Source organism: Vollenhovia emeryi, unplaced genomic scaffold (assembly GCF_000949405.1).
Source record: "Vollenhovia emeryi isolate VEMERY1.0 unplaced genomic scaffold, V.emery_V1.0 DF939590.1, whole genome shotgun sequence".
NCBI lineage: Eukaryota > Metazoa > Arthropoda > Insecta > Hymenoptera > Formicidae > Vollenhovia > Vollenhovia emeryi.
This window is the reverse complement of record NW_011966776.1, coordinates 2,738-9,190: the sequence shown is the minus strand read 5'-3', so window position 1 is coordinate 9,190 and position 6,453 is coordinate 2,738. Positions and strand designations below refer to the sequence as shown.

General features: G+C 38.1%; 1 pseudogene; it reads right to left on the bottom strand.

The window, feature by feature from the left end:
• Positions 1 to 5,246: 5,246 nt before the first annotated feature.
• Positions 5,247 to 6,110, bottom strand: LOC105557152 (annotated as a pseudogene).
• Between the last annotated feature and the right edge of the window lie 343 nt (positions 6,111 to 6,453).

The window sequence follows — 6,453 nt, the reverse complement described above, 5'->3', positions numbered from 1 at the left end:
CCCTGTATATGAAATGACTCGGGAAGACATCCCCAACAACATATTTAAAAATGAAGCAAATCGGAGAGGAGGCCCCTTTTATGCATAATTACCAATCTGGTTAAATATGTTCATTTAGAATGAAACATGCATTAAAACTGAAAGTCTGTTTTTTGCAAAAGTAAAAATCATATAAAGGTGGAATGTATAATAAATGTTATTAATACAGATTTATTACCACAACTTTGAAAATATTAATTTATCTTCTTAATTTATTAATCTATCTTATGGCAATAAATTTGTGGCGATATTAATAGCTGTATTTTTAATTCCTTATTTTACAATTGCTGAAAGAAAAATGTTACATACGTATTTGTAAAATATTGCGTAACATTATACATAATTTATCGTTACGCGATAAAGCGACAAGTTAATTGTCTTTATTACGAGAATGAAAACGCAGTCCCCAAAATAAACGGTCGTTGATGGTTTCCGGTTAATAAATATTTAATTAAAATTATCAGGATCACTCACAAGCCTTTTTAATCATACTTCATAACTCTTCATACAAAATAAAAATGATTCTATATAAAAACTTTATTCAATTCAATTCAATACTCTTTATTTCACTCCCCTTCCGGGGCTGGAAAGGCGTTTTTTCCAGTAAAAACGTACCCAAAAACCTTTACATTTTATTTTTTTATTTCCCTGTTTCCTTCCTGGTCATTGGCGACCTTACATTTTCTTTTTCCCTTCCCTTTTTTCTTCTGTGTCCCTCCGTTTCTTCTTCCTGCTCCCCCGTTCTGCGCTCCTTTTTCCTCCCTCGTCTCATCCTGTCCTTCCTCTTCCTTCATCCCTCTCTCTCTCGTGTCCACTGTCCTCCTTCATTCTCCCCTTCTGTTCTGGATATGAAATTATGTTATTTTCTTTCTATACCTTTCACTTACCTCCTTCTCCTTTTTCCCTTTCCTCTCTTTTGCTGTTATTCCTCCCTTCTCTTCTCCCTTCTCCTTTCTATCTTACATTTTCCTATTCTCCTTTCTTTCTCCTTGCTTCTTCCTCGTCCGAGTCCATCAATAGTTTCTCCTCCATTCTCCTCACGATCTCGTCCTCCGTCGTCCTCCTCGTCCTTCCGTCTTCTTCTCCTCTCCTTTCTTTTTTCCTTTCTTTTTCCTCTCTTTCTCTTATTCTCTTTTCCACTGATTTGTCTTCGTCTATTTTCACTTTCATTCTGTTTCCTTCTCTCCTTCTTGCGTCCAGCACCTTCCATTTATCCTCCTCATTCCTCATCTTCACTAGTATTGTTATCCATTCTCCCCTCTGTCCTATCACGTTTACCTCCTTTATTTCCGCCCTTACCTTTAATCCTTCCGTGAACAGTTCTTTCACCTTCTCCCAGTTTGATTCCTTTCCTTCCCATCTCTCCTTCTCGATTCTTATAATTACATTTCTTTTTCTTTTCTCATCTTCGTCTCTCTCGTATTCCTCCGTCCACCACTTTCTTTTTTGGCTCTTTCCTTTTCCGTCTTCATTTTCTTCCCTTTTCCTTTTGCCTGTGTTCCCTTCTAGCTTGTATACTTTCCTTTTTAATCCTTCTATTTCTTCTCTCATCTCTCTTATCTCCTCATCCTTTCTCCTATTTTCCTCTCTAATCTCCTTCGTCATTTCCGTTACTTGTTTCCTTACTATTTTTTCTATTTCCTCCTTTTCTATTACTATCGTCCCTCTGCACTCTATTCTTCCTTCCATTTCTTCCTTTTTTCTTCCTTCTGGTTACCTGTAACAAGTTATTCGTGTTATTCTTTGTTCTTTTATCTATCCCACCTTGTTTCTGCCTGTCTTCTTCTTCTCTCCAGCTCTGCCATCCATTTCTCTCCTTCTCCTTTACTATTTAGTATCCTTTTAATTTTCTCACTAATTCCTTCTGGTTTCTCCTCCTCCTCTTCTCTTGTGCACCACTCCAATACATGCTCCCATGTTTCCGTCTCTGCGTTACATATCCTGCAACTATTTTTCTCTTCTGATTCCCAGTATCTTCCTCCTCTCATCTCATTGCCTAGTCTGAATCTTGCTATCCTAGTCATTGACTTTTCTTTCTTTCTTTTTTCCAGGTATTCTGGTCTTTTATTTTCTGCTATCTCTTTATACCATTTGTTGTATTTTGATTCTCTTATCCTTTCGTCTCTCTCTTGTTTCTGTATGTCTTTGTCTCTTCTTACTATTTCCTCTATACTGCTCCATCCTTCTCCTCTTTTTCTTTTTATTTCCTCTGTTGCGTATCCTCTTTTTTCATAGAAGCTTCTTCTTTCCTTTTCCCATTTTGTTTCTTCCTTCCTGATGTTTCCTTTTATTTCCTTCCAGCACTCTCTTGCTATTTCGTTTCCCTCTCCCCTCTCTAGTTTTTCTTCGTATTTCATCGCTCTTTTACTAGCGCTTACTCTCATTTTGTCTCTTTTTGTTTCTTCCCTTATCATGTATCCGGGCGTGCTCCAATCTAGATTCAATGTCCATCTCATGAACCTTTCATGCATTCTTTCTATTTTCTCTCTTTCCTTCCATCCCCATACTTCTGCTCCGTATAGTGCTATGCTTGCTACCAGCGCTTCATATAGTTTTATCCTTCTTACCCAGTCTCCTCCAAATAACCTTTTCCCTATTCCCCAGACTTGTCTCATTGCTATGGTTGCTTTCCTTACTCTTTCTCTTATGTGCGCCTCTTGTCCTCCGTTTTTCTGAAATGTGTATCCTAGGTAGCAGAATTCTTTTACTTCCTCTATCTCTTCTCCCTTCCACTTCCATTCCGTTTTCTTCATTTTGCCTCCTCCTTTCCTGAATCTCATTACCTTTGTTTTCTCTACATTTACTTTCAGCTTTTTTCTGTCAAAGTATCTCTCCATTCTTTTCAACATTCTCTTCATCTCCTCTTCATCCTCCGCTATAGCTACTATATCGTCTGCGTATGCTAGCGTCCAAAATTTTGTTTTCCCTACTACTACTCCTCCATCTTGTCCCTTCCTCATTGTTTCTTCTAGATCTGCCAGCAGTAGTATGAATAGCATAGCGCTCATTGGGCATCCTTGTCTAACTCCTTTGGTCGTCCAAAAACATGCTCCTTTTTCTCCCTTTATTCTTACTACGCTTCTTGTCTCTTTGTATAGGCCTTCTATTCTAGTTCTCAGTTGTTCGTTGATCTTTTCTTTTTTCATTACTTCCCATATTTTTTCTCTGTCCACGGAGTCGAATGCTGCTTTTAGATCTATAAATGCCGTCACTATTTTCCCTCTTTTTTGTTTGTCGCTCTTCCTATAATGTAATTCAGTGCATATATATTTTCCATTGTACCTCTTTTTTTTCTGAATCCTACTTGTGTTTCCGGTAGTATTCCTCTTTCTTCTACTTCTCTCTCCAGTCTTTTGTTCAGGATTGCTGCGTATATTTTGTAGCTTGTGTTCATTAGTGTCACCCCTCTATAGTCCTGTGCTTCTTTCCCTTCCCCTTTCTTTACTATAGGAACTATGATGCCTTCTTTCCAATCTTCTGCTATTTCTCCTGTTCTCCATGCCTCGTCACATATTTCCCATATTTTTTCCTTCAGCTTTTCTCCTCCGTGTATCCATACCTCGTTCGGTATTCCGTCTGTGCCTGCGGCTTTCTTCCCTTTCATTTCTTTTATTACTTCTTCCACTTCTTTTCTTCTTATTCCTTCCATCTCCTCTTTGTTTTCTTTTCTTTCCTCTCTCTTCATGTTTTCTTCCTGTGGTTTCGCCGTTGTTCCTTCTAGTATCTCCATGAAGTGTCTGTTCCATTGTTCCTCTGTTATTTCTTCGCATACCTCTTTTCTACTTTTTCTTTCTCTGTTTATGAATCCCCATATTTCTTTCTCATTAGTTGCTTCCTTTGCTTCCTTCATTATTCTTTCTTTTTCTATCTCTTTTTTCTCTTTGATTTTCTCTTCGTATTCTTTCTTCTTTTGTGTGTATCTTTTTTTTTCTACTTCCCCCTTCCTCCATTTGGTTAAATTCTCTCTTGCTTCTCTCCTTAGTTTTGTACATTCATTGTCCCACCATCTGTTCTTTATCTTCGTTCTCTACTCTTCTTTTATTTCTTTCCATTCCACGGCCTGTCTTGCCATTTCCTTTATTCCTTCCAATTTTTCTTCTATGCTTTCGCCCTCTATTCTTGTCTCTTTCATTCTCTCCTTGTATTTTTCTATTCCCTCTTTTGTCCAGTTCATTATTTTCCTGACTCTTTTTTCCTTTTTCTTTCTTTCTCCTACTGTTCCTTTTACTTTTATTATTACAGGCTGATGATCTGACTCAATAGCGTCTCCAATTTTAACTTCTTCCGTTATTTCCCAGATTTCTTGGTTTCCAATTATGTAATCTATAACTGATTCTCCTCTACTTCCTATGAAGGTGAATTCTCCGTCTTTGTCTCCCTTTGTTCCGTTCATTATTCCCAGTCCTTCCTCCTCTACAAACTCCAATAGCTTCCTGCCTTCTGCGTTGATTTCTTTGTCTTTCGACTTTCTTCCTTCTCCCATTATCTCTGTTAATCCTCCTTCCTCTCCTGTTCTTGCATTAAAGTCTCCTCCTATTATTATTTGCTCCCCTACTCCGCCATCATTTGTGTACTCCTTTATGTGCTTTATCTTCTTTTCTATATCATTGTTTACGTATATCGCTATGATCCTCCATTTGCCTTCCTTTGTTTTTGCTGTTCTTTCTACAATTCCTTCTTCTTCCCTTTCTTTTGTTCCGTCTGCGGCTATTTCATTCCTGACTCCTGTTATTATCCCTCCTCTTGCTCTTCCTTTCTTTTTTTCTTTCTTTGCTGGTTGGCATTCCCATACATAATTATCCGGTAGTCTCTTCTTAATTTTACCCCAGTCTTTTTGTTCTACCCATGTTTCTAGCATTGCTATTATATCCCATTTTTCTATCTCTTTCCAGAATTCTTCATTTTTTCTCATTAATCCTGCTATATTCCAGAAGCCTACCGTCATTGTGTCTGCTTTCTGTTCTTTTTGCTTACCTTCTTCTTGACTTTCCCTCTGCGTCTTCTTTCTTTTTCTTCTGCTTTCTTTGGCTTCTTCCTTCTTATCCTCTTTCTTCTTCTTATGGCTTCCGAAAGCTCTTTTTCTCTTCTAACTTTTCTTTGCTTTCGTTCCATTTGAATTCTGTGTTGTCCACCCATATCTTTTGGTAGCCTATTTTTGTTCTCTTGCCTGCTTCTCTCTCCTCCTTTGCTATTCTTCTTATTTCTTTCTGTATCTTTCTTTCTGTTTTTGTAAGATCATCGTCCATGAAAACTTCGTATCTCTTTCCTAACTCCTTCCTTTTTATCATTATCTCTCTTTTATCTTCCCAGCTCCTGCATTTCAGCATTATCATTTTGTTTTCTCCTGTTCTTATTTCCTGCATTTCCTCTATTGCCACTTTACTCTTGTTTGTCTCCTCTATCATCATCCTGATTTTTTCTTTCTTTTCTTTCTCGCTTCTTCTTGTCGCTTCTTTGATGATTATGTTGTTTCTCCTTCTTCTTCTCTCTCCCATTTCTATGTTTTTTTTCTATTTCCTTCATTTTTTCTATGATCATTCCTCCTTCTTTCCCTTCTTCTCTTTCCGTGTCTTCTTTCTCAGCTTTCTTTTCCATTTTTTTTATTCTCTCTTCCATTGCCTCTCTTTGCTTCTCCCATATTTCTTCTCTCCTCTTGTACTCTTTCTTCAGTTCTTTTATTTCATTTTTTATTTCTTCCTTATCTTTTTTCTTTCCTTCTCTTGGTCTTCCATTCTCCTTAAAATTTCTCTCAGCATTTCCTCTGTTGCCATGTTCTTGTTTTCTTCCTTTTCTTTCTTGTTTGGCGGTGATCTGTCAATCTTTCTTAGTGCGTTAAATTTTTCTATTATTTCTTTCTCTGCTTTTGCTGTTTCTTCTTCTATTTCTTCTCTTTTCCTTTTTTTAAGAAATTCTTTTATTGATCCCAGGCTATCCGTTCTCCCTCTCTGCTTTCCCAGCTCCTCTGCTTTCGTTTGCCTACCTTTTACTTTCCTTCTATTTTCGTCCTCTTTCTTGTCTTCTTTATCTCCTTGCTGCTTCTTTTCCGTTGCTTTTTCTCCTTCTTTCCCCATCCGTCGGTACACTTATCCGCCTCTTCCCTGTCGGTTATCTGTCTCCTGCTGCTGTCGGTAAGTTTCCTTCCTTTACTTTGTCTTTTCCTCCGGCAGTTGTCGCCTCTTTCCTCCTTCTCTCTCTCGTGTTTTTACCTTTCACTCTAACCTCTCTCGTCTTCTACCTGTCCCTATAATGCTTCTTGACTTATAATTTAGCTCTTTGTGCCTGACCTACCTTATCTCTCCTCGCTCTCCTGCCTCCGCTCTCTCTGTCCCTCTGTCTCCTCTCCTTTTCCTCCCTCCAAATCCACTACTTTTCGCACTCTTTTTCCTCTGTCGTTCAACGCGTCCGCTCACTTCA